The 27,986-nt window shown below is 44.9% G+C and overlaps 1 protein-coding gene and 1 long non-coding RNA gene across 2 annotated transcripts in view; one reads left to right on the top strand and one right to left on the bottom strand.

The window, feature by feature from the left end:
* EXTL1 (exostosin like glycosyltransferase 1) overlaps window positions 1-27,986 on the top strand; it is a 64,071-nt gene that overhangs the window by 12,100 nt on the left and 23,985 nt on the right. The gene's annotated exons all lie outside the window — the stretch shown is intronic.
* LOC128418731 (uncharacterized) lies at window positions 4-27,361 on the bottom strand. The gene is made up of 3 exons (XR_008331752.1): window positions 26,804-27,361; window positions 9,520-9,681; window positions 4-819 (listed from the first exon to the last, which is right to left on the bottom strand). It is a non-coding gene; the product is annotated as an uncharacterized LOC128418731 (long non-coding RNA).

The raw sequence follows: 27,986 nt of genomic DNA, 5'->3' as shown, positions 1-27,986 counted from the left end.
TAAGCAGCCACCGGGGCTCATGGTGCTCTTGCATCATTTCCCTCCCCCCCAAAAAAATATAGTCTGGCCCCCCACAAGGTCTGAGGGACAGTGGACCGGCCCCCTGCTGAAAAAGTTTGCTAACCCCTTGTCTAATATGTAATGGGGGGCCTTCCAAAGGTGCCACCATGCTAGAGGCCTGACTCCAGCATTGTAGGGAATGGACCTTCTCCTGCAGAGTATAGTTATCGGTTGGGTCTATAAAGGGTGATCTTTAGGTATCCAGATCCCAAGCTTTATGGGGCTTTGTACAGCAGTACCAGCACCTTGAACTTAGTGGAACGGTTAACTTAGCAAACATTGCCTTATCGAGGTTCCCAGTTATGAAGAGGCACATTGCGTTCTTTTGAAAGCTTTAGTACTCAAGAGCAGGTTAATGGGCTTTGTATTAAAACACCTTTTGTTCACTACTTCTAGGCTGTAGAGTACCTAAAAGAGGGGGCTGCCTCTTCATCTGGCACAGCAAAACAGCACACCCCCTATAACATTGAATCAAACTTCTCAGGATGTTTTAGGGCTCGCACCGTGACCAGATCTCTGAATGCTGTGAGGAAATAATTCACCCTTGTGGATTCGGAGGGTAAATGAGCCTGATTTTATGGGCCCCACATTCCTGAAGGTTGCATTTTCAAATATTTGCAGGCCTTAAATGTTACACCTCCAAATAAATGTTTGCACATACCAAATGTTTCCTGTGAACGCAGGAGGGTGGAAAATGCGCCTGTCAGATTGTTGGAGATCACGTAGTCTTGGGCTCTGTCAGAGTTTTCAGGGGCTCCACTGCAACATCATGAGAGAACAACAGAGTGAGATTAAGCTATAACGGCCCAGGATGTCTGAACAACTGAAGACAAAGACATTGGTATTGAATGGGCAATGTAAGACACCCTACCATCATGCCATGTGTGAGGTGAGTGTTCCAAACAGAAGGTTCATGCACAATTGCAAAAGGGAGAGGAGTGCCAGAACGTATGAACTAGCCCAGTGCTAGCTCCGTACATTTTGGCACCTGAGGCAAACCTCAAAATAGTATCCTGTCCACCACAGATGGAGTGGGGAGTGAAGATCTACATCAGGAACGGGATGGCAGGGAATCTAATCAACCTTGCCCAATGGTTGTACTGGGAATCAAAGTCTGTTTCAGGAGGAAATGGGCCCATGCTGAATCATGCTGGGAAGGTGCAGAGCTTAGCAGACCTGAGGGGCAGCCCCCGCCGTTTCCTCTGTAGGGGTGGAAGGAGACCAGCAGTGCCTCCTATTCTCCATTTCCCAGAATTCATGGACATTAAGTGAAGATGAATGTTGGAGGATATGGGACAAACAAAATAAGAACTGCTTTGTACAGTGCATTGTCAACTGTGGAACATGCTCCCACAGGAGGCAGTAATGGCCACCAATTTAGATGGCTTTTAAAGAGAATTAGACAAATTTGTAGATGTAACGGCTATCCGTGGCTACTAGCCATTATGGCTATGCTCTGCCTCCACTGTCAGAGGCAACTGCTGGGAATTACAAGGGGGGAGAGGGCCGTTGCACTCAGGTCCTGCTTTCAGGGGCATCCGGTTGACCACTTGGAGAACAGGATGCTGGACTAGATGGGCTATTGGCCTAATCCAGCAGGCTCTTCTTACATACTTATTGCAGCAATTGTGTGTGTGGTGGGGGGAATGCGAGAGAGATGGGGCCAGCCCTACCATTGGGCAGAGTGAGGTGTGGGTCAAGCAGCCTTGGAACCATTTGGCAATGTTTAGGAATAATCTGGAGATACTGGCAGGTTAAGTGATAGAAGATAGGGGAAAGAAGGCATTGCGTCATCATAAAGGCGGTTATCAAATAGCAGTTGGGAGTGTCTCGAGAGGATTCTTTGAAAGGGTAAAGCCTCACCACATGTTAGGCTTCCCTACAGAGGCACAGAGCTCAATTATCAGATACAGGAGATAATTAAGTTGTGAGAGGTGGCACCTCAAGAGAATACTCTGATAGGAGGCTGGAATATTTCGCAAGGGGACCAACAAAGTCTTGTGTCAAAATTGGGGGTGGTTTACTCTGTCAACTTTTGTTCCTTTCATTTTTCCAGCCGTAAATTCAGTTTTCCACATTTCCACATCATTTTTTAAATAGAAAAAGGTCCTCACCAAAATCCACCCACATTTAAATGTGAATTTTGATCATGCACAATTTTGCTTACAAAATTATGCAATTTCTCCCAGTGCAAAGAGTTTTGGTATGTTAGTTCCCCTTAATAAATGACGTTTTATGTATGCTTCATCCTAGCACATGCATTTTTGAACATATTCTGAACACATGGCTGGAGTACCACAGTGCAAAATTTGGATAAATGTGAGTTTCTAAGGATGATGTTGTGTTGGTTCACGTATTGTTTTGGAAAGTATGGATTGGGTAAGTTTGCCTTCAGATGCAAACTGAATTAAATATCTTCCCCATTCCTAGTCTCCAAAGGCTTCACAGGTGAATTGTTACATCGGCAGACTAGAGCCTCTTTTATCAGATGGATTGAGTGCTGTCAAGGAAGTGGGATGTAGTCTAGAAAGCCACAATAAATCTGTTTGTCTTTCAGGTACCACAAGAGACTATTTCTTGTGTTTGCTATCAGATAGGTGCTGCTCTGTAATTTCTCACACCCTACTAAGTTCCCGAAATGCTTTTGAATAGCCTTTCTGTACGTTCTTTTCGAGAGGGTACACAGGCGAAGACAGCCTCCCACAACCTGGTGCTTTTCAAATGTTGGACTCCAGTTCCCATAAGCCCCAGCTAGCATGGCCAGTGGCCAAGGATAATGGGAGTTGCAGTCCAGCATAACCTGGAGGGCACCAGGATGAGGAAGGCTGGTCAATATGGCTTAATTGTGAAGTTGCATTCCTGTGGCCGCTTGTCTGGGAACGAGCCCCACTGAACACAGTTGGACTTATAGCCAATGTTAGTCCTACTCAAAGCAGACTAACTTCTGTCTATTAATTTCAATGGGTCTTCTCTGAGTAGATCTTAGTAGGCTGCACCCCTAAGTAAACTTGCATAGAATTTCAACTATAAATTCTGGGAAGCCTCCAGTCCTGCCTCCAAGGGGGAATCACCCTTTGCCTACTGCTTCCCTATCCATCCTGGTTGCTGCCTTTCTGCGCAGAAAGGCTGCAATCAGTTAATTGCAAAGCAAGCTTTACTTCCCTGTTCTCCTGTGGACTGTGAAACCAGCCAGATGAGATAATGTATCTGTCAGAACAGGAGAGAGAAGCCAATTCATCTTGTGCTGTGCGTGTGAAAGAGAGCGAGAGTGTGAGAGCGAGATCCCGTTTGCTTGTTGTCTCTGGTCTCTGGGGCTGCAGTGCAGCAACCAAGCGGCAGGGATGAAGGTGAGGTGGCAAAGGTCCTGTGGCTTCTTAGCAACCAAAGGCAAGGGCATTTATGGTGGCACCGTTTGGCTGGAAGGAACCAAGTGGCCTGGGAATATGGCCGTGTGTGTTACGAGAAAGCTGCAATCAGGGGTCATTGCATATGGCAGCGTGGATAGGGAGTGGGGGCAGAGAGAGAAGAAACATTGTTCAGTGTTTCTCAGATACAGGAAAGTAGATTGGTTTTAGGTTGCCAGCTGTCCAGAAGAACCAGCCACTGCTTTCAGAAGCAGTTTTAGTTAAAACAAATAAGGATAAAACATTTAACAAATTTAGAATGCAGCAGCCAGGGCGTTGACTGGACCATATAAACTTCTATTTGCTAACCCAGGTGAGGAACCTTTGCAGGTTGCTGAACTCCAACTCCCATCAGCCCCAGAAGCTCTGAAGGGCTCCGGTAGGCCTCAGAGGTCAAATAACATGTCATGTGACTGTGCATTGTGTCCCTGCCCCCAAGGGGGACATATAGGATACTAGGTCCCAACATTCTGGTAAGGTGCTGTGAAAAGGGATACCAATACTCTTGCCTAGGGTCGGACGAATCTATCAAATTTAGTTTCTATTTTTTCCAGTCTTAAGTTCAGTCCACCACTTTTTTGCATCGACTTGTGATTCTTTATTTTTCAAATTCTTGTGAAATTTGATCAGCGTTTAAGCCAGCATTTCTCTCAATATACCCATTTTTGCATGTATTTTTTGTCTAATATGCACACGTTTGCAAACCTTTCCCTTAATAAAAAGCATTTTGTGCAAATTTTCACTAACATGGATTTTTATGCGCATTTCCTAAGATGCGCATTTTTCTGTATATTGTTGGAAAAAATGCGAAATTTGGAAAAGTGCACATTTTGAATGATAGCTACATTTTGGTTTGCACAGATTTTTCTTTTTTTGGGGGGGGGGAGATGCAAATTGGGTAGGTTTGCATTAGGATACGACCCAAACTGACTTCCTCCCTCATCCTTCTCCTAAGTCTCAGCCCTGCCAGACCCCAGTGTCTGGGTCTCCTGGAAAGAGACAGGGCCCAGGGATTGGCCTTCGCTTTCCTGCCCTCGTGGCAGGCTGCACATCTTCTCCAGAGTACAGTGGCAACATCTCTCGGTAACTATTTTGGGCTCCTTCTCATACTCCAAGGAATTAATTAAAGGCAAGTCTGAAGTGATGGGGCTTTTCCCCCTTTCATTTCCTCCACACGACGGAGGCATCGGCAGAAGCAGCACAAAGACACTCGCCGCCTCATGCATTATTAAATGGGTCCTCGCCCCATCGCATCAGCTGAGCCTCGCGCTCGGTAATTGTCGTTCTGAGATTTCAGTATAATCCATTGCGTTTGTTTGTTTGCTGCTGTTCTTAAAATGAGCATTCACCTTGCTGGATTTCCCCTCCTCCTGTTTTGACACTCAGCTTCCCACTCTTCCCCCATCCCCACGCCTCCCTTTCCCATCTCAACCTCCCTTTCTCTTTCGGCACAGAGATATTCTTCCTTGGTGGAAGAGCTCTGGTGTTCGTGCGAGTGGTGTTGATGTGGGAGAAGTAACTTTGTGCATGCACTGCTTAGTGTGAGGGCTGCATGCTGGGATTGGTTTATTCAGCGAGGAGGCCAATATTAACTGAGGGGGACCTTGAAAAGGGGGGGGGGGGTTTACACTTACAGAAGTCAGAGATTCAGAAACCAGAGAGACAAAGGTGGGCAACAGCTTTGAAGGCAACACCATTCCTATGCACCAGAAGTGTGGAACCTTTTTTGGACCACATTACCCCTGTGGAAAGCTGTTGGGGGTCATATTCCAGTAGTGGGTGAGGCAAGATCCACACACCGTTGCACACACTTAACTAACACACAGGTAAACACAAACACTGTTTCCCATGGAAACAGTTCTGTATTTGATTCTTAGTAACGCCACTGAAATTTCACCTTCCATTTTCTTTATCATCTTTTGTTTACTTTACAAGTATTTTTTAAGAATAGTTTTCATAGTATCCATTATCTGTCCTGTCCATACAAAAGGCATTAAGAGTAATCCAGCAGAAGAATGCAAATAAAGTCAATACTTCTGAACTGCAAAACCTGCCCTACGGCGACGTGAGTTTAAAGTCCCAAACTTCAAAATGCTCTTGCATCCTGAAAAAATTGCACGCTTGCAGTTGCAAAGCACATGGACTACTTTTTGCCTACTTGCCAGGAGCACAAGTCTGCCGAGTCATTTTCTTCCCAGCTTTGCACGGTATCAAAGCTCCTTTCCCTCCTTTCGAAAAGCTGTGTGCCCTGATTTGAGAGGAAACCCCATTGAACACAGTGGGACTCACTTCAGCATGGTTTGAGCTCTTACATTTGAAAAGCAGATTAAGAGTTTGTTTCCCATGCACATTGCCTTTTTTCCAGGGGGTCCACAAATGTTACCTTTACTTACTACCAAGCTGTTATTTGTGGTTGTAACCAGTCTCCTTCCCTGCCTCTTCTGGCATCCACAGAGAGCATGTCGGTGAGACAAGGGTTTCTCTCATTTATGTGGGTATGGATAAAGTGAAAAACGGGTTTGTATTGCTGCTCAGAAGGGCCCCATGCCATTTCTTACTAGCTCTAAATCTGAAGTGCAAATGAGACATCTGAGGTAGGGATCTGTGTCAGCTGTTCTGCTCAGCAAAGGGATGAGGGAAGTTCCCTCTGGCGAGCTCTCAGGTAGATTTGTGTCTGCCTGTTTTTGGCCTGCAGTCCCCCCCCCCCCCAGCAGCCCTTGTGAAACTAACTTTTGCCTCTGGCCGTAGCTTTTTAGAAATCTGTGCATTTTGTGCAACTAGGGGAGAAATTCAATTCAATTCGCAATCAAATTTGAATTTATGTAATTTGCACTTCCCGAAACACAGCCATCTTTAGAAATTTGCACTTCTCCCAAATTTGCAGTGCAGTTCTCCAGCCAAGTATTGTGTGTATAGAACTGCATATATTAGTGCAAAGTGCATCTATATGAGTGAAAATAACAAACAAAAATGTCTTAGATGAAGAGAAATGGTTTTACCAAAATGTTTTGGGCAAAATTGCATGCAAAAATGTATAGGAGAAATTCCCACCACTAAACTCGCATCATATTAGGAGACATTTGCACTGATTTTTCATGAGGAGTTTCTTTTCAAAAAATATGACTCTATGATTCTGTGATTTTGTATGCAAACTTATGTGGAGAACTGAAGTTAAAGCGTGGAAAAATTAGGAACTGAGAGAAAGCGAAATGGACAGATTTGGCCATCTCCACCTTTGGGCAGCAAAAAACATGTATTTGCCCTCTTCTGGCTGAACATTTGCAGAGTGTTCTCGTGTTCCCTTTCATGTCTTCTCTTCTTCAGGCCACATATGTCCTGTTCCTTCAGCCTTTCCTCATAGGACTTGTTGGAAGCAGCCACAGAACATTAATACACCTACTTAGTCTGCCACCCTCAGCCATTTGGGAGCAGAAGAGAGGAAGGAGAGTGCTTGAGTCTAAGGCCTGCTGTGGCTTGTTCCTGCTATTGCAGGTTGCACAAAACAACGCTTTTGTGTGATGTGCTAACACTGCCATTGAAACCACCAATCTGAGAAATCTGGAGGTGTCCTTTCATTGGCTCCAAGAGCCCCTTTGGTCCTTAGAGCTATTCTTAGGTTTTTTTTTAATTAAAAAAAAAAACACCTTAAGGCATTTCCCCTCTGGACCCTAGATGTGAAGATGTGAGAAATAACCAAGAAAATGTCTGCAGAGGTACTGTAGGAATGCCGAGAAAATGGATGCACTCATTAATGAAAACATCTGCATCTTGATTCACATCTCAGTACATTAGGCCCAAGCACGCCTGGCAGTGCATTTTTCATATCTGTGTATCTTTGCATGAAAGGCCCAAGAGGAGGCAAAGACGCATCATTGCAAAGAGGAGATGAGCGATTGTCTTGCCAAGAGCTGAGACACTCGGTGATGCTACGATGGGAACAGAGATGCCGTTTGTTAATGTAGTACATATGTCATCAAACAGTTGCCAGATCAACAGCATCAAAATGAGCAATGCCCTTTTCTTTGCTGGTGAGGCTTTTCAAGTACTGTGTGGCCACTAATTCTCGCTTTAAAACTCCATTTATCACACGTCCCTCATTTCCGTGTGCATCAGCTGGTGGACTTTGTGCAAAGTTTGCACCAAGGATACTCACTTTGAAATAGACGCATTCAGAGAAGCCCCTGCCCCAAACCCTGCTGAACATTTGCTTTGTTTGGGTGCTCTTTTCTTTCTTTAACTACTGTTTCTTGGCATTCTATTTAAACTTTGTCCTTGCCCTCACTTGCCCTTGCTGCTGTTCAGTCTGTTTAGCAATAACAACCTACCAGATTTTCCATATGAGTGGTGGGATCACGTTACTCAGAGTATCGTCACACCATTGGCAGTGGCAGACCATGTGATTTTGTCAATCGGATGGGATGGCAACAAGAGCAAGTGAGGCCAAGGACAGTGAGGGCTAAGAAGAAGAAAAATGGGACCAAAGAGCAAGAGGAGGGGAGCGGGGTAACACAAGGGTGCTGAACAGCACTACAAAAATATGTTAAAGAAGCCGGTATGTGGTAAATAAGTGTGTGTGTGTGTGTGTGTGTGTGTGTGTGTGTGTTATGTTCATTGTGCTTATAAATCAAATCATAAAAAATAAAAATAAGGTGAAATGAAACCAATATAAGCTTATATTGTTGATATAATCTCAGGTGGTTTCAGGCTCTAAGTAGGGTTGTGCGCACTTTGCACGGAGCTCTTATTTCTTATTTCCAGACATGTATAACAGCCATTCATTAGCCCAGCTTAGCTATTATGCACACAGGTACACAAACAGGACATGCGCTGATCATTACATACAAATTACTATTTGAGTGTACAGCTACACTGTTTTTGTACATGTATACACAGATGATACACTCCCTGAATGTGCCGCTGAACACCCATTATATCTTGCCTGCCCAAATCTCCATCAATGCCAGCACCTCCCCAAACTGCCAGCTTCCCATTCTAGGTCTGAACCGCTACTCAGAACTCCCCATGTCTGAGCCTCACTCCCATGTGCCGCTGCTGAACACCCCCCTCCACACATCCTCTTGTGTGCTAAAATGGCAGCCACCCAGTCTTGACAACGTTATCCAGGTCTCTTTCCCTGCTGACTGAAGGCCACAGCTACTGCCACACGTTCCACACCCTTCCGCACAGACTCCAGGTAGGGACGGGTGAATCTGTTAGTTTCAGATTCTCTCAGTTTCTTATATTTCCAATCTTAAATTTTGTTGTTCATATTTCCATAAGTTGCAATAACAACAACAACAATAATAACAACAACTTCATGAAAATCCACCACTGCTTTAGTGCAAATTTCTCCTGACACACATTTTTGCAAAGCTGTTTTCCCTAATACAATGCACTTTTCAGTACAGCTATTTTCCCTACAATATAAGTTGTTGTGCACACTTTACCCTAGTATATGCATTTTTGTACACACCACTTGGCCTGGAGAACTGCACTGCAAAATCTGGAGAAGTTTGAATTTTGAAGGACAACTGTGTTGTTTCAGGAAGAGCAAATTAGGTAGGTTCATATTTAAATATGAACTGACTGAAATTTCTTCCCCATCCCTAACTCCAGGCTGCAAATTCCCCTCTCCTTGATATGAGGATAACAGGAAGCTGTCTTGTACAGAGTCAGACCATTGGTCCATCTAACTCAGTATGGTCTACACTGAGTGGTAGTGGCTCTCCAGGGTTTTCAGCTAACAACCTTTCCCAGCCCTTCATGGAGATGCCAGGGGTTGAACTGCGGACTTTCTGCTCTGCCCCTGAGCTACAGCCCTTCCTGAAAGTCAGGCGGCAGCTGTAGCTGGTAGCCCTTTGTCCTGCATAGGGCATGGCTTTCTTGTGCTAAAGAGGATTCAGCAGTTTGCCTGCAGAGCATGATAAGGGTGCTGCAGACCTCACAGGGGATCCCAAAGAGACAGAAAGCCCTGCTCTGGTCATTGGCAGGGCAGTGCAGCTGGGGCAAATGACTGGGGACATGACTATTGGGGGTGGAAGTCTTCTGGAATTACCAGTGAGGGGAAGGAGCGAGTTATTTCTGAAGAGTCCCTGGTGAGTCTTCTTCCTGCTAATTGGGCCTCGCTTGCAGATGCAGGCGTGGGTATCATTTCCGTGGCAGCCGGTCTCTCGGAAAGGAGAAACCAGGCAGATTTGCCTACCTTCTGTCTGACCACCTGCAGAAAGCACAGAATCGTAGTTAAGAGCCTGCCATATGGCTTTCTAATGAAAACATCACTTCCAATAGATTTGCTCTAGGATATACGCAGCCTGCTCTGCAAGGAGGCAGGCTGGATCAAATCAAGAGCCACTAATCTCCAGGCAGAGAGAAAGCGAGTTCTGATTAAACGAGACTGACCTGTTGGCCCAGAACTAGATATTTCTGAGATGGGGGTTTCTTGATTCCCAGTCTGCGTCTTAATGCATCTGAGCCTCCTCATAGGGAGGGCGGGAAGGTGGGGGAACCTGGATTGCTTTATGCCATGAAGTCGATATGATCTCCCTCTATGTGTAGCACAGAATTACGTTTGAAGGGCGTAAGCCCTTGAAACCTTGGAAATACCTACGTCAAATATGCACACTTTGTTCACATATATAGGCCTAACACTAAATTAAATCAGGGCTCAGTATGAACGAGCAAGTTGGGGGGAGGGCAAAAATCACACTCGCTCAGCTCCTCCCCTGGTCAAGCTGCTGCTGCTGCACCAGCTAGAGCTAAGCCATGGTTTGTTTTAGTGTCATGTGCAAACCAGAGGTTATGGTTTGACTTCTCCAGATAAATGCAAACTGAATAACATTAGTTAACTAACACACAATGATACGAGAGCTAATTTCAGTGTGCACTTGTGTGTGTGTGTTTGTGTGTGTGTTCTGAAGTAGTAAATCTTTGTGTAAGAATAAGAGAGTTACACATATATGAGTGCCCCTATTTTCTTAAGCGAAATTTTAGAGGATATGCAACTCTTGTGATTTACACTGTCAACACAAGTTTTCCGGCTGGTAAGAGCTTCAGGTTATTTTAAACACCGAGTCAGTGTTTACAGATGAGCAGAAGCTCATCTGCTTCATTGTAAAGTTAAAAAGCAAAGTGTGAAATGCATTGGGAATAAAGGATCCAGGATTTCTGGACAGCTGTTTTAAAACTTATCTTATATGCCTTTTACAGCTGTTTGCTCCCTCTTGTTGCATTGATTCAGTATTATTATCCTTTCTGTTTATTTGGAGAGGCTGAAACTGAGATAACAGTCTACCCTACAACCATCCACTGAGTTTGTGGCTAAGGCCAGATCTGTATTCACAGTAGAGTGAGATGGTAGAGTCCTGCTTTGTAAAGCAGATACCATTTTTAATGCTCTCTCATAATGTACGATAAACAAATAATTTCCCTGCAAGCAAATAACTAGTCTAGCGCATCTGGAAGAAAGATTCTAATCCAGTCCTTCTCCTTCTCTTGTCCTAGGCTTTATTTTTTTTTACATGCAGGGTAAATGTGGTTCTATTTCTGCAGTCTGAAGTGGTACAGACAGTTCTGCCACGTTAGGACTATACTATCTCATTCTCCTGCATGTGTAGATCCAGCTTTGTTTGATAGGGCCTGGATTAAAAGAGCTGGTAGGGTTTGGGCAGGGACCCTGATGAGGGATGCTCAAGAGCCCCACACATCTCCTGACCTACAAATAGGAATGTAAGAAGACAGGGATTAGTTACTTGTTACCCAAAGGCTTCCAGTGGTTGACATCGCAGATGTAAATACATTATACCATAAAATCAGAACAAAAAAACCTCCGTAACAGCCACAGGACACTTTGGCAGCACTAGTAACAAAACAACATAATCTTTATCAAAAACCTGAGACTGAAACTACAGTGCTACCTCGGGTTACAGACGCTTCACATTACAGACTCCACTAACCCAGAAATAGTACCTCAGGTTAAGAACTTTGCTTCAGGATGAGAACAGAAATCGCACAGCAGTGGCGTGGTGGCAGCGGGAGGCCCCATTAGCTAAAGTGGTACCTCAGGTTAAGAACAGTTTCAGGTTAAGAACGGTCCTCCAGAACGAATTAAGTTCTTAACCCGAGGTACCACTGTATGTGAATGAAGGTGCCAGGTGCATCTTACTGGGGAGAGCCTTTCATAGATGGGGAGCCACAACTGAAAGGGCCCTCTCCCTTGTCACCACCCTCCAGGACCTGAGAGGAAGATTCAAGGGCCTGGGTATGTTTCATACAGTACTGAGATAAAGGTACCTTTTTACCTATACTGGGATAGGCATTCTGGAAGATTCTGGGTTCCTGAGCTGTAAATAGCTTTATACATAAAAAACCCCCAGCACTTTGAACTGAGCTTGGAAACATACAAGCAGCCATTGTAGTTGCAACAGAATTGGTGTTATATGATATGTTCATGTTGAATTGCACTAAATTGGGGCTTCTGAACCATGCAGAGTTCAGTCCAAAACTTCATTGTTTGTCTTGCTCACTGCTATTTAACACAAGTTATGTAACTATTTAAAGCAAAGGAAACATCCAAACAGCATGAAAAAAGCCATTAATTACATATCTTTTGTGGACCTGACCAAAAAAACCTGTGTGAACGAATGCCAGTCATATTCCTTTCTCTGATTTCCATTCTTGACCACATATGAACATGCAACCTACTGCAATTTCCACTTCCTTTTCTGTTTTCACTAGAACTGTCTGACGTCCCCTACCCACAAGGCCTATGGTCTCTTCTGCCATCATTTTTTTCACATGACGAGGTAGCCATGCAGAAAATGTGAATATTCCCAAACCGGATATGCATCACTTTGCAACATCTCTGTCCTGTGAAAAACCGACCAAATTAGCTTTCTTAAGTAGTTTGAAGTCATGCCAGGTTAATCGAGTTTTAACTGGCTTTTGCAGCTTAAAGGCTCCTACTGAACAACAATATCCGTATATTTCTTTGCGTATGTGACACACAAATTATTTCCTAACTTTGAAAAACAGGTTTCCTCTGTTGCTAGACACAACCTGTGAGGTGTGGTGAGGCTGTCCATATACCCTGCAGCATCTCACAGGTGAAAAATGGGAATACTTCTTTTTTCTTAATGCTTCTATTCTCATACCCATGAGATTCTTCCTATCACTAGAACACACTGATGCAGATTCTTCTCACTTGCTGTACAAACCAGAGTTGAGCCAAAATGCCTCTCCCATCTTGCACCCCAGAGATAAGGAACCCTTTCACCGTGAGGGCCGCATCTCTCAGAGAGAACCTTCTGGGGGCCGCATTCCAGGGCTGAGCACACTGGTTTCCCCCAGTTCAATTTAACACCAGAAAGTACTAATGAGGATTGAGGTGGAACTGCAACCCAGTCTCTATCCCCCCCAAAACCTACAGTCTTTTTGGGAAATGGTATGATACTGTAAACTTCCCAAAGTCCAAGGTGAACCGTTCAGAAAGTGATATAGGGTGCATATTGTATGCTCAATTCCCCGAGAGCAAGTTCTGTGGAATTCAGTGGGTCTTGCATCTAAGTAAGCATGCACAGGACTACAAAAGGCACGACCCTTTCCCTTTCTTAGGCTGCAATCCTACCCATGTCTACTCAGAAGTCGGTCCCATTTTACTCAGTGGGGCTTTCTCCCAGGTAAGTGGATTGCAGCATCGTGGTTATATCCAATGCTAGTCCTGCTCAGAACTGGACTACTCAAATTAATGAACATTGCTAATGTAGGTCAGTGGGGCTACTCTGAGTAAAACATAGCTGGATACAAGCCTTACCGCTTAGGAATTGTCCTTATTTTCCTCTTTCTCTCTCTCCCCGCCCCTCCTCTTTTGTGGGTTTTTTTTACAGACTCTTCCCCTGACATAATCAGGTTTCAGCACTGACAGGGATCCATCCATCATGTACAACAAAGGAATTTGCCGGGTCAGAGAATCCCCACCTGAGTTAGCAAAACGCCATGTTCCCACTTCGCTTCTGTGACAAAATAATAAATAACACCATTTCCCCAGTATTATGTTTTCTCCCCTTCAGCAATCTGCAATTTGTTTTTATTTCTTTCAGAGGTGTGCAATCGTTTGCATGGCCATTAGAGTTTGATTTGGAGGAGGGTGGCTGTGATGGCCCTGGGGAAACCAGTGCCAACCGTACCCTAAGTGAGTGCAGAGAATAGGCTGATAAAGGGGTGCAGGGGTAGTGCATGGTGCCGTCGTTATGGGACTGCATTCTCGAGGACCTGGGAAGGGGTTAGATTAGATTTGCATGCTCAAATGCTTCCCTAGGTAAACTTGACAATAACACAAGGTCTACAGATGGAGGGCGGTATACCATGCTGATAGGGGCTGTTGGGAGTTGTAGTCCAGCATCTGGAGGACACCGTGTTGGTTTACACTGAGGAGTGCTGTCATTTTAAATTTTTGTTTATTAATTAAACTATTTCTGTACTCATTTCAGTTCAAACTGCAAACTGGTGCATGATCCAAGTAGAGAAAAACAATAAAACATTATTATAAAACACACATCTGGTAGCAAATTACAACCACAAAGTGATCCAGGTATCCCACTCCCATACCTGCATCCTGAAGTACCACAGTCCCTTGCTTGCTTGTACAGTAAGCTTGAGGCTAAGCTACAGTAAGATGCACAGGCTGGCTACATTCCCTGCGACTTTGGTCTTGACTTCTGTCACTCTTGCCCAAAATATGCCCTCCTTCCAGAAATGGGAGGACACTAGGGATGGATGAATCTGTCAGTTTTGCTTCTCTATGTTTCTCAGTTTTTTCCAATATAAATTCAGTTCTCCACATTTCTGCAGACATTTGGGGGGGAAATCCTAATGAAAATTCATTCGCATTTTGGTGTGAATGTTTCCTTACAAACAGATTTTTGAATGTAGTTTCTTCAATGCACAAGCTTTTGCAAACAATTTCCCCCTACCATAATGCATTTTTGTATGTTATCTATGTCCCCCCCCCCTCACATTCTGCCCTTATATATGCATTTCGTACCTCAGAAGCTTACAGGGAGGGCAGGTAATTAATGATGATGATGATGATGATGATGATGACTAATGATGTTTGGTTGGGGAACTGCTCCCCACTCCTGTCCTAAGATGCTATGAAGGTTGCCCTACATGCTCAGATGTCTGCCAGCACATGAGGGCCAGGGCATGACCCAGGGAGAGCGGCTGTAAATCGAAGATTGCACTCGGATGCCCTGCTGAGCCTTAGCTTTCTTGCAAGTGACCAGGATTTGCAGGGTCAAGTCAAGTATTTTAATTGTGGGTGGTGGGGAGAGAAGATCTGGTGCTTTTGAACATATGCCCACAGTATACAGTAGTTTCACCTCCCTGCCAACCTCTATCTTTCAGAGTATTTCCCCTGCAGAAAGTGGCTGGGGAAAGGACAGGTGTGTAGGCAAAGCGCTGAAGGTGGAGTGGCCCCCTTGCATATTCTCCAAAGCAATTTCAAATAGCGACTTCCCCCATGTTTCTCCACAAACCTGATGTTTTCTCATAGTTATTGGAAATGTTGTTTATATTTAATGCCCTCCTGCTCAGTGCCATTAATTCTGCGTTGCTATTAAACGATGAAAAGCAGTCAGAATTCACCTCTGAGGAAACGTTCTAATGACACAAATATGCCTGGTGGAATTAGGGATGGAGGAGAAATTTGATTTAGTTTGCACTTAAAACTGAATCGACCTAATTTGTACCTTCTGAAACAAAGCACGAATGGAAACACAGCCACCTTTCTAAATTTGCCCTTCTCCGAATTTTGTAATCCAGCCAAATATGTACAGAAATGCACACACTAGAGCAAAGAGTGCATGAAACAGTGTACAAAAAATGTGTTATATTAGGAGAAAGGGTTTTCCACAAAAGGTGTATATCAGGCAAAATGGCACACAGGCATTGTATATTACGAGAAATTTGTACTAAAATGCTGATGAAATTTCATGAGGACTTTTTCTTTTTCATTGCAAACTAATGCGGAGAACTGAACTTAAGATTGGAAAATACGGGAAATGGGGAGAAACTGAAACTGACAGCTTCACCCATTCCTACTGGGGAGATGATATGTGCAGACAAAGGGTTAGATGTGGAATGGTCCCCTTGCATTTCTCACAAGGCAATTGCAAACAGTGACACCTCCGCCCCATGTCTCTGCACAGACTGTTTCTTCGCTTCTGTCTCATGCACACACCTGCCCTGTCAGCTGCATCAATTCTGCTTTGTTATTAAATGATCAGAAGCAGCCATAGCTCACTGTTAGGAAAACAGTCTAATGGCACAAAGATACCTGATGGGATACTAGCTAAAGCGGTGCTTTGCAGCATAGGGGCAGCCATCCCTGCCCAAGAGTGTGGGGCACACTGGAGCACATGTCCTTTCCCCCATGTGCCTGTAAGTGTAGAAACAGTGACAACGAGAACTGGCACTCGCTTGGCTTCCATGACCCTTTTTTATTTACTTTTGTATGCATTATTAACCCTCCTGGGTGTTCTGTGATCATAGTGCCACATTATATTGTTATGCCTACCCCATTCTCCAAGCAGTGAGATGCTTTTTGGGGCAGAGGATAGTTTCTTTTCCTTTGGAAAGCGGTCCCTTGAGGTTTGTTGGTGCTTAGTAATATTTGGGTTGATTTACAGATATATTAGTTGAGTATGGATGGAAGCATCGGATAAGCTCTCCAGCAGATCACCCACATGCACTCCAGCTGGTACTGTACTATAAGATGCTGACAACACCAAACTCAACTCTCAGACCCCCCCACTCAAATTTTTGTATTTTTTCACACAGAGACATTTAGATCACTTCATCCTTTGCTGGTGGGTGGGGAGGCGGATGTAGTTCCTAGTCTTTGAGAAAGGCCAGCTATCGAGAGCCATCAGCCAGTCTCACTAACTAAAGAGAAATACTTGGCAACTGTGCTAAGACCAAACAATTTCTAGCACTACTCCTAGATCCATTTGGCCCTCTCCTGCCCTGCTCCCAATCTTATAAGAATATATATAATTAGAATCCATTGCCCCACATTTTCCGCCATGGTGCCACTTTCTTTCTATGCACAGGTGATTCCCCTCTTCCTCTTTTCTCCACGATAAGTATTCAGACATGCAATCTTCCTCTGCATGAGTGCATAACTTAGTTGTATAAGAACACAAGAAATGTTCTGCTGTACCAGGACAAGGATCCAGGGGAATTCTGCTTCCAATAATTGCTGTCTACGTAGGCTCCCAGAAATTTGTATACAGGGCATGAAAGCAATGCATCCATTATTCAGAGAGATACACTGCTCCTCAGTGTGAAAGTTCCACTGAAGCAGTCGTGACAAATAGCCACCAATAATCCTCCATGAATTTGTCTTGTCCTTTTCTCTTAAGCCACAGCCATCACTAGAACTTGTGGAAGATGCAGGGTTCTTGTTGTTTGGGCTGTCCTGCATCTACTGCAGGTCAGTTTCACAGCTGGTGACCCCATGCTCCATTACCATGGTGAGGCAGTTTCCTGGGTTGGTGGGTGGGGGTGGTCTGTGACAGCTGCTAGAAGAGCAATCGTATTTTGGCAGCAGCCCCACCCAATTTTCCAGGGTGAACTTTGCCTAACAGTGCGACTATTGTCAGGGGTTGATCTGTCAAAGAGGGGGAAAGCTTTAAACACCCCCCATTCACCTCCTCTTGTACAAGGAACTGTATTAACAAACAGGTTTCATCAAAGCACAAGTAAAGAGGGAGCCTTTGTACTTATGCTGCACTAGGAATATTTATAGGAAATCTTTTACTATTACTAGTTGTTCAGAAGCTGGGTTCTGATTCAGATCAGCTAGCAGGATGAACACAATATAGTAACAGTAAGGGTGGATCTGTGTCTACAAACACAGGCTGTAGCTGAGTAGGTGAGCAAACTCTGGCCCCAGTTCCCTCTTCCAACTGACTTTGCCCCACCTTTCTCCTTGCATCCTCTCTCTTTTCCCACCTTGGGATCTTCACCTCAGTCCCAGCTTCCCCAAGTCTTGCCCTGCCTCTTGGCTGTAGCTTCACCCTGCAGTCATGCTCATTTCTGTAGGTCCACATTCATTCATGACCTATCAAGGCTTGAAACATGGTGGTCTTTGCCATTCTTCTCAGCGGGACATTGGCTACTGGGCATGCAAAGAGGTCTGTGAGGGTTTGGTGCATAATAGCTTCTGACAAAGCTGCCATAGACTATGAAGCCCATGGTGCACAGTGATTGCTGGTGAAGTAGACACATATCCAAGAAGATTTGGGTCCTGCGTGACTTCACAGATAGGAACAGATGGCTATGCAAATAAGAGCAGATGGAATCTGTGGAGTAATGGGAATGTTTAAGCATGCTCCTAACTCCAGATTGCACTTCGAATTTTGTAGGATTGCATGTTTCACCCCAAATTCTACTTTGGTTAGAATTTGCAATAATTCTAAGTTTGACATTGACAATGCTGTGAAGCTAGAAAGGAAGACAGTAGACAAGCTTTTTTTAAAAGAGAGAGAGAGAGAGAGAGAGAGAGAGAGAGAGAGAGAACAAAACAGTGCTCTATTAGTATGCTGTTCCTCTGCGCCAGGAATCGGCAGGGAGAAGGGCTTTGGATGTTTGCATGCAGGTTCCCCAAATAAAGTGTGCCCCTTTATTTTTATTATATTTACACACCACCTTTCCTCCAAGGTGCACAAGGCGGTGTCTGTGATTCCTCAGTTTATCCTCATAATCAACCATGTGAGGTGGGTCAGGCTGAGAGTGAGTGACTAGCCTGGGATCACCCATTGAGCTTCATGACTGAATGAGGATTTGAACACTGGTCTTCCAGGTTTACACCACACTCCCTCTCCGCTTTCAGATGATATTCCTCCACCTGTCTGTCCCAACAAAGCAGTTCAGAAAAAGTGAGCAAAAAAAGCAGTCAAAAAAGATTATCTGCCTACACTCATCACCTCTGCTCCCCATTGGGACCAGCTCTGTCTAAGCTCATTTACTGCCTTACTTTTTCACTTCGCAGCAATGTCATAAGTACAGTTACTGCCAGATTCTGACCAAAATAGGATTTGGAGCGAAATATACAGTTCCACTAAAGCAAAAGCACATACTGAGCTGTGGGCATGCTTAAATATCCACATTACTCCTGCAGATTCCATCTGCTCTTAACTTGCACAGCCATCTGCTCCTATCTGTAATTTGATACAGGCTCCAAATATTTTTGGGTATGTGAGTTTTGCTTACGGTTCCTGTGCCTCATGGGTTTGGGTTTTGTAACCTACAGTAAGCTATAAAGCCTCTACTTTGAGTGAAGTACATGGGAGGAAGAACAGAGGGTGGTAGTCAACTGAGTTTTACTCAGAGTAGACCTGTTGAAATCAATGAACATGAGTAAAACTTACGTTGAATACCACCCAGAGAAAGCACTGGCAGCATGAAAGGGTCTTGTAAAGGTAAAATTGCTCTCATGGCAAAACATTAACAACAACAACAACTTTGTTGGGTTGCCCCAGCCACTCTGGGCAGCTTCCAACATATATAAAAACGCAATAAAGCATTACACATTTAAAAACTTCCCTATAAAGGGCTGCCTTCAGTTGTCTTCTAAAGGTTATATAGTTACTTATCTCCTTGGCTCGGGGTTCAGATAATTCCATAGCCTCTAACATTTCTCTTATGAAAACAGGGACATCCTAAGGAAAAGCGGGACATTCCAAGATCAAATTAGAAACCAGAGCGGCTTCTGTAAATCTGGAGCTGGCCCTGAAAAATAGGGACACTTGGAGGGTCTAATGTCAAATCAGCCTAAAGTGCCTGAGAGGACTCCCTTTATTCTAGAATTTGGGGGTGCCCAATAAAATTGCAGGAGATTCAGGACAGACAAAAGGATTTTCTCAGCTCATGCTTGCAGGTTTCCTACAGGCATTTGCTGGCTTCTGTGAGAGCAGGATGCTGGACTTGATGGACCACTGGCCTGATCCATCAGGCTCTATGTTCTTAGTTTGAGAATGTCTGCTCTCTCAGACCTGCCTCTGAGCAAAACCTCACCTTGTTGCATTGGTGCTTGTACAGCTAGCCAGAATGGAGGTTTCACCTCTTCCGCTCCTTTTCTGTACTTTTTGTTTTTAAGGAACAGTCAAACAAACAGCGGCCTACATCCTTGTAGTTTCCTTGGGGCCTGTGACGGTTGGGAAAGAATTTAGGTTCTTTTCAGGTCCTTTCCTATTCTGTTAAAATGCATGAAAAGTGAGGCTGGCCCAGCTACTTCTGTCCACAGCTACCTTTGCTCAACGAGACCTCGAATTAGGCCACAGATTATTACAAGTACAAGTCAGGGAAGGACACTCCTCAGGGATGTTGGGTCTTGCAGAAATCCCTCCTAGTCTTGCATGCTGATGGCAGGAGCAGCTGAGCTGTTTCTTCACAGAGATGGAGGTGAAATGTGTTTGGTCTGCATTTTAAAGCGAACCGATCTAATTTGTCAGCAATGGATTTATATGTGGATCAGAACGCAGCTGTCACACAGACTATACACTTCTCTGAATTATATGATGCAATTTCATTGGGGGAGGGTCACAAAACTGTATTTTTTGAGGAATTTTTTGGGGGGGAAACGTACTGAAAAGCAGAACATTTTAGGGGAAGCACACAGATAAAATGCAAGTTAAATGCATGCAGTTTAAATTTGGGGTTTTCATGCATTTTTAAAATCTGCAAAACATGGGATGGACCACAACTATAATCAAGTCTGTGACACAGTATGGAAAAAGGCTTATCTGTCCATACCTGTTTCTTCATTTATACTGGGTGTCATCAATATGAATCACTGTCTCCATTTGAAAGGGCAGGGGTTGGGAGGCAGAATGCATTCTGTTAAGCAAATATTGTAGCTGTGTGATAAGAGTATTAATTCCTCCTGGGCCTGAGAAGCTATGTTATAAAGTACTGTTGCATGCCACCCCAATCTCCAAGCAGTGTGAGATTCCAGGGGTTCCAGGTGGAATTAACCAGAGTTTGTGTTTCCTTTGGAATGAGGTTGAGTGCAGACAGTGGTGTCTTTACAATATAAGATTTATTTACACACATCTACAGTTTGAGCCTACAATGGAGGGTTCACAGCATTAACGCACCAAGAAGGATTCAAACAGAAACCAAGCATCGCTCTGACTCTCTTGCTTCCTAGCTTGCTGCTTTGCTTCTGGCTCACATCACTCCACTCTCAGCTCTCATCCTTTTTCTAACTACCAACCAGTTGAGGGAGGAGCCCTCTGTCGGGATTCAAGCCAAAATCAGAGCCCCCAGCTTAGCTCTTAGTCCAGAGGAATTTGGCCACCCTCCAGGTGCCCGGCTTGATTCCTTATGACCTCCCGTCTGCGACTCCCGGCAAGATCAAAGGAGGTCTCCAATCGGCGATTCTCCTCAACGTGAAGGAGAACACACCACTCCCCCCCACTCCTCTCCCAGGGAGGGGGAGAGAGACAGACAGAAATATATTTACATGTCTTTATTCCTGTCGTTCAGCAGTACAGAGAAACATGTCTGTACACTTTGCTTCCCAATGCAGAGAGAGAACAAACTCCACCCATGTACTTCCAGTACAGGGTCATGTGCTGCTCTGAGGTAACATCCGGCTCTCAGAGCACTTTACAGACAGTCCCAGTTTCCCACGGGACAATCCAATAGCATCAGTTTCCTGTTTACCATTCCAGCCACCTGGTGCTTGCTTCTGCATTGCTCCTTTTTCGTAACATCCTCCCCCAAAAGAATCAATGCGTGTTGCAGCAAGCAAAGCATGATTCAGAGAAGAAAACAAACAGTTGTTATACACATAACACTCCCCTGTTGTTTCAGTTCCACTCTTGGAACTCCCCGCCACTGGTTTCCCCAGTGTACTTCTCTGGTAGTCTGGTTTCCAAGGAATGAGTGCATCTGCATTACCTTGGCTAGCAACTCTCTGTTGTGTCTTTGTCTCTGACTTAGACACAGCTCCAACCTGTCCTCGGTTGTTTACAACAGCAACACATGCAACAGCTAAGTTAGCAAACTCTTTTGAGTACCTCTTGGGTGGTTGACCCTTTGTAACTCTCTCAGACCTACGTATGAGGTGCTGATCCTCTCTGCTCACTGGTCCAGTCTCAGGACTCTTTGGAGAACTAGTTCCAATGGTAAACAGTGGTTCATCCTTCAGTTGTGAAGGCCTATCCATTGTGTGAGACTTCCTCTCAATGACTGTGACAACTGAGCTCTCCGAGCTATCAGTGTCATCACTTTCTGTACAGCTGAAATCAGTGAAATCATCATCATCTGAATCGTCATCAGTGGGAAAAGTGTGTACTATCACTTTCTCCTGTCCAGGAGCACTCTCTAGAAATTTTGTGAGAATCACCTGACCAGATTCAGACAAAATTACTCTGTAGAGACCCTTTTCATACCCCACAAAAATGCCTCTGGCATTCTTTACTCCACCTGGAGCTTCTGTTCTCACATGAGACCCAAAAACCTTGAAATGGGCAACAGAAGGTTTTCTGTGGAACAGTTTCTCAAAAGGAGAACTTCCCAACTCTTTTGAAACCTTTCTCACTTTCGTATAACAGAACGACATCAGAGACTCGGCCCAGTACTCATGTGGCAGATGTGAACTTAGCAATTGCGCTTCCATCCCCTTTTGCAATTCTTTGTTCACCCGTACACAGACACCCCTGTTCCACGCTTCCGCTGAAACAGCAATCTTGTGTCTGATTCCCTTCTTCTGCAGGAACCTCTGGAAATCCTGTAAAAGAAAAATCTGCTTCTCATCTGTGAATAGACAATCAATGTTAGCATCATGCATACTCTTAACTTTGTCACAAAACTCCTGAAACCTCTCCAAGGCTTCCTTTGGCTTTCTCAACACATAAACCCAGACATAGTTAGAGAAATGATCCACACACACAAGATAATATCTTGCATTGCCTCTAGATGGTTCTAGAGGACCAATCACATCAGCATACACCCGCTGAAATGCTCTGTTGACCCCGGTCTTCTTCTTGCTCACACCTGCAAGAGAAACTTGGTTAGACACAGATGAATTACATTCCATGTAATCACTTTGTGCAAAAGTCAACAAATAAAGTCCATCCTTCTGTTTGGCAGAAAGATAAAGCTCTCCATCTTTGTAGATCTCGCAGCTCTCAGCATCGTAGGACAGTTTCAGTCCTCTCTTTGCAATCTGCGAAACACTCAGCAGATTGAACTTCAATTCAGGAACCAAGTAAACATGTTTATTGTCAAGTCCAGACTCTTTAGATAGACAGTCCCCACGCCGGCCGCTTCTAGCTCCTGACCATTGGCCTGTTTCACAGCGAAGCTTTGCTTCTTAAACGATGAAAAGAGTTCTTTGTGTGGAGACATATGAACTGTCGCGCCCGTGTCAATAACAAACGAGTTCCCAACGTCTGGCGTGGTTCCTTTCGCCATCAAAGCTTTTCCAGGTTTCACCGAAGTCTTGGTGTGACTTTTGCCTGACGCCTCAGGCTTTGCTGAGTGGCCCTTCGCTCCTTTAGGCTGACGTGGCTTCTTACAGTTCCGCTGAAGATGCCCAGCCTGTCCACAATTGTAGCATCGGACAGCGTTCAAAGCTAGAGCTTTTTCTCCAGTAGCTTCATCTGCGGGGGAATTAGAACTCCGTTCCTCCCTCCCCCTGTCCTTTACTTCCAGTGCAGCAAGTCTGTCCTGTTCATTCAGAACTACGGCACACACCCTCTCCGCGGTCAAATCTTGAGCCGGGAGGGAACCAAGCTGACTGGCAACGGTTTTGTAAGTCCGATTTAAGCTGTTGATCATCATGAAGCAAAACACTTCCTCCTGCAGACGGAAATTGCGTTCCACCATCTGCTGGCGCAGATATTTCATCTCCGTCAGGTGCGCTTGAACATCTCCATCAGGCGCAAGCCTCAGATTGGTCAGCTTCTCAAAATACAGCAACGCTGAAGAACTAGCATCCCTCTGATGTGTTCTTCTCAGCATATCCCAAATTTCCCGTGCATATTCCAAACCCTGAATATGCACCAATTGGTCATCTGACACACACAGAATTATAGCCGTCCTGGCTTTCAGATTCTGTGACTCCCAACCTCGGGTTGGTGCTGCTGGGATGGGGTTCTCAATCACGTCAAAGACCCTCTGATTCTGCAGCAGGGCCTTCATCTTTATAGACCAAGATGAATAATTGTCATTAGTGAGGGGAGGGGGATAGGGCAAACCTCCCGCCTTCTTGGAATCCATGCTGAATCCAAGGGTCAGTTTTGCACACAATCTCAAGCTAGCTTTCACTGTCCAAGCCAGTAAACCTCCAAAAGTCTTTGTTTACTGCTTCACTGGCAGGCTTGCCTTTGGGCTGTTTTTTCAAAACCCTTGCACAGCTGCGCAGATACACTTTCGATTTCCCAGGCTCTTTTTTAGGCCACTCAGTAACTGGCAGACGTTGCCTAGCAACCTGCTCAGGACGGAATTCCTTATCTAAACCACAGGAATTCCTGGTATGCAAGCTTGCTCTTTCAGAGCTGTTTTTCTCAAACGCAGCTTGTGAACCAGAAAATAAATCTTTCTGCGTTCATTCTCTCTTGCCCAAAATGCAGCATACCTTTTCTGTTGCCTTGAAACACACTCCTCTCGGTGTCCAGCTGTCTGTTTCAGCTTCTGGCTGCAGGCAGACGCTTTTCTTTATCTCCTTAGGTGCAGAGGATGGCAACGATTCATCGACCTCTCACCTCTCATGCAGATTCTCATAGATCAGATATCCATCGGTCTGCTACCAGTTGTCGGGATTCAAGCCAAAATCAGAGCCCCCAGCTTAGCTCTTAGTCCAGAGGAATTTGGCCACCCTCCAGGTGCCCGGCTTGATTCCTTATGACCTCCCGTCTGCGACTCCCGGCAAGATCAAAGGAGGTCTCCAATCGGCGATTCTCCTCAACGTGAAGGAGAACACACCACTCCCCCCCACTCCTCTCCCAGGGAGGGGGAGAGAGACAGACAGAAATATATTTACATGTCTTTATTCCTGTCGTTCAGCAGTACAGAGAAACATGTCTGTACACTTTGCTTCCCAATGCAGAGAGAGAACAAACTCCACCCATGTACTTCCAGTACAGGGTCATGTGCTGCTCTGAGGTAACATCCGGCTCTCAGAGCACTTTACAGACAGTCCCAGTTTCCCACGGGACAATCCAATAGCATCAGTTTCCTGTTTACCATTCCAGCCACCTGGTGCTTGCTTCTGCATTGCTCCTTTTTCGTAACACCCTCAACCCATTTTCTGCTTCCTTTATTCCCTTAATGGTCCTTTACCTAGGCAATTGCCTCACTAGGAAGCTAGCTTGGCTATTTCAGGAATTAGAAGGGAGACAAGGCAATACAGACTACCTCTCCACCAAAAAGCCTCATAACATGTGTGTGTATGTACGCACGCGCCTCATTTTCACCATGTTCTCTGGCCTTGCCCACTTTGGCTTTTGGCCCCTCCTGCTTTACTAGAATACAGCCCCCAACAGGTCTCAACTGAGATAATGCACTGTGGTGGCCTTGCAACGTCTGTGTGAGTGAGCAGCAAGCAGGTGTCAAGAAGAGTGGTTAGTGAATGTCAGTGCCCTCTGACATGCTGAATTAAGATTCAGCTGTCCAATATTCAAAAGATGATTAAAGTCAACTGTAGCTAAAAAGAAATAAAATGCACATAAGTTCTACATGCCTGGGTAGGCTTGCCTACGCAAAAATGTTTTAACCAGGTGCCATAAGAAAGCAGAGGGAAGGTGCCTGCCTGGTGTCAATAGGCAGGGAGTTCCAAAGTGTAGTGCAACTTTTGATCTAGTTTTACTGACGGACTGTGAGTATAAACAAAACTCAGGCACTAGTTCTTAGTAACATCTTTGTATTCTTTATGGCAAGGAGGGGAGAAGTCAGCTTTCCATTGCCACTCCTTTTTTGTTGAATTGGTGGGGGCAAGATGAGGCCGGGATATATAACTGCTTTGACTCGCTGACCAAAGGCAGAGGCCAAAGCATATTACCAGGCCAGGGTTTAAAGTTTTGTTTTCTAAAAATTTTTTTAATATTGCTGTACACTGCCGTGATATTTTTATGAAAGGGCGGTATATAAATACTTTTATAAATAACAAATAAATGCTGCTGTTCATCACACACTGTCACACACATACATTACTATGCTAAAATGTTCAGCAAATCTGCCCGGGGCCTTTGTGGGACAGAGGTTCAGAGCACAGCTCCTTAAAGGAGGGACTTTATTGATGGTCCTTTTCCCCAAACACAGGATGTTCCACGGAGCAAACACAGATTTCAGCCCCTTTTAGCAGGCTTGGAAAGGCTGTGAGCTGTTAGTGCCAGCCAACAAGCAAAGGAACTGCTCCAAAAGAAATATCGCGTCAGGCCTGCCAACTGTGGAGTGCTTTCGGGATCACTCTGGTGTGGTATGTCGGCCAAAGAACTGGCAGCTGTAGAGACTGCTGGATACCCGCCAACAGCTTGACGTTGGTTCTGCAAAGGGGCATTCTGGCCACAGAGACGTCTTTCTGTTCCTGCCCAGGGCTCCATTGGTACTGCCGTAAGGTCTGCTGGCAGTCACTCGCATCTTGCGCCATTTCTCAGGGCCATTTTTGTAGGTGTAGGTTTGTGACTCAAGAGAAACTCACGCTGCTTACATGTGTGTAAAGCCATCTTCACACCATACATTTAAGGCACTATCACACCACAGTCATGCCTCCCCCCCAAGAATCCTGGGAACTGTAGTGCTGAGAGCTGTTAGGAGGCCTCCGATTCCCCTCAGAGAGCTACAATTCCCAGAGTTCTCTGGGAAAGCAAATTGGTTGTTAAAATTGCTATGAGAACAGGCGCTCTGTGGAGGGAATAGGGTTCTCCTAAAAAACCTTTTCAGGTGCCACGCATTTCCCTTAACATTTTAACAAGCTAGGGGTGCAGATATCAGAATAGTTAACAGGGTGGTGGGCACTGTCTCCTACTTTACCGATGGCATCCTCTGTTTGAATGCTGCTGGGCCTAAATCTGATTTAAAGAGAAGGAACTCCTAAGAGGGGAGAGCAAGAGGGGCCTTGAAGTTGCCCATAATCTGTTAGCAGCACATAGAAAACAGGCCAAAAAGGCACCTGACTGTAGTCCTCCTCGCTGTGGTGAGATTAGGGATGGACTGGCCATTTTGGTCACGTTCATCCCGATTGTACATGCTTCTGTGTGGATTTTAAAAGGAGGGATCCTTAGGGTCTGTATAGAAACGCAAATATAAAATAAAGAAACAGAAGTACTTACAAGGCAGTCCAAGGGCTCCAGCGCTGACTCAGTCCATTCTTAAAAAAAAACAACCTTTTGAACATCAGAAGTCATTTAGTCGCTCACAGTCTGAAGTGGCTAGCATGGGGGCCTTTTTTGCTGCTGCATGCTTAGGGCAGGGCCACGTTCACACCATGCCTTTAAAGCAATCATAGACATTCATCCCACAAAGCATTCTGGGAGCTGTGGTTTGTTAAGGGTGCTGAGAGTTGAGAGGAGGCCTCCTATTCCCCTCACAGAGTTTCGATTCCCAGAGTTCAGAGGCATGTGCACTTTGATTGATAACTGTGTTCTAATCCAGCTTTAAGTTTGGGAACTGTGAGTCAGGTCAGTTCACCTTAAGAACATGCAAAGATCTTGCTGAATCAGTCCAGTGGCCTATTTAGTCCAGCATCCTGTTCTCACAGTGGCCAACCAGATGCCCTTGGGAAGCTCACAAGATGAACCTGAGCTCAACAGCACTCTCCCCTTCTGTGGTTTCCAGAGACTGGTGTTCAGAAACATATTGCCTCTAACAGTGGAGGTGTTTTTGACAAGTTTTGAAATTGAAAAATCTGCAATTTTACACAATTTGTGTGTAAAAGTTTGTGCAAAATTTTATTTCAGTTTTAGTATGATTTTTAAAAAATAAGTAGAGAGAAATGTCAAAATGAGCTGAAACTCTCTGTAATTGTGGACTAGACAAAATTCTCTTCCATCCCTCATTAAAGTGAAACAAGCCCACACATGCATGAACAGATCCTAAACCAGAAGCACAGTCAGAATAAGATGGTGGTCCAATGAATGTCGTCAGATTTGCTGCTAAGGAAACTATTGTGGCTTTTAAGAAACAACCCAAGATATGTACACAAGCAAGTAGATTTTGTACTATGCTATGAGACTGCAGACTGGTAGAGGGTTTTTTGTTTTTCTTAAGATCCCTAGTTTCCTAAGGGTGAGGCTGGGTGGGAATGGTTGGAGAACTTTATAACCCAACAATCTGTTCAGCCTTGCACTACCCTCAGTGTTTTGTGTGTGAGGGGAGCTGACCTCCTCCTTGAAAGCCAAGAGTACTATTCCACGTGGCGCCGTGCCCCACACTGGCCCCTTTGTTCTTCCTGCCCCACTGTGCTGCTTGTTGGTGGAGCACAAGTTTGGAACACAAGATGGTGTGTCCAGAGCA

Source organism: Podarcis raffonei, chromosome 8, assembly GCF_027172205.1.
Source record: "Podarcis raffonei isolate rPodRaf1 chromosome 8, rPodRaf1.pri, whole genome shotgun sequence".
In the NCBI taxonomy this organism is placed as follows: domain Eukaryota; kingdom Metazoa; phylum Chordata; class Lepidosauria; order Squamata; family Lacertidae; genus Podarcis; species Podarcis raffonei.
This window is presented reverse-complemented; position numbering and strand designations above follow the sequence as displayed.